Source organism: Brassica oleracea, unplaced genomic scaffold, assembly GCF_000695525.1.
Source record: "Brassica oleracea var. oleracea cultivar TO1000 unplaced genomic scaffold, BOL UnpScaffold00926, whole genome shotgun sequence".
NCBI lineage: Eukaryota > Viridiplantae > Streptophyta > Magnoliopsida > Brassicales > Brassicaceae > Brassica > Brassica oleracea.
The window spans coordinates 31,868-32,108 of NW_013617524.1; positions in this window are offsets into that span (position 1 = coordinate 31,868).

Sequence of the window (241 nt, forward strand, 5' to 3'; positions counted from 1 at the left end):
GACGTAGTTGTTCGATTTTCTTCAGGCTTAGAACACCTTGCAATTGTCGAGTCTTGGACACGTAAACTGGAGGAGTGTCATGCGCCATCGTTTTCAATGCTTTATTCGAGAACATGTAGCTAAGCTGAATATGATTCTTCAAATCATTCAATCTGTAATCATCGAGAACAGACTTTGCGAAATCTTCATGTGTTGTTTTCTCATCTAAATGAAGAACTTTACACCCTCTACTGTCGACGTG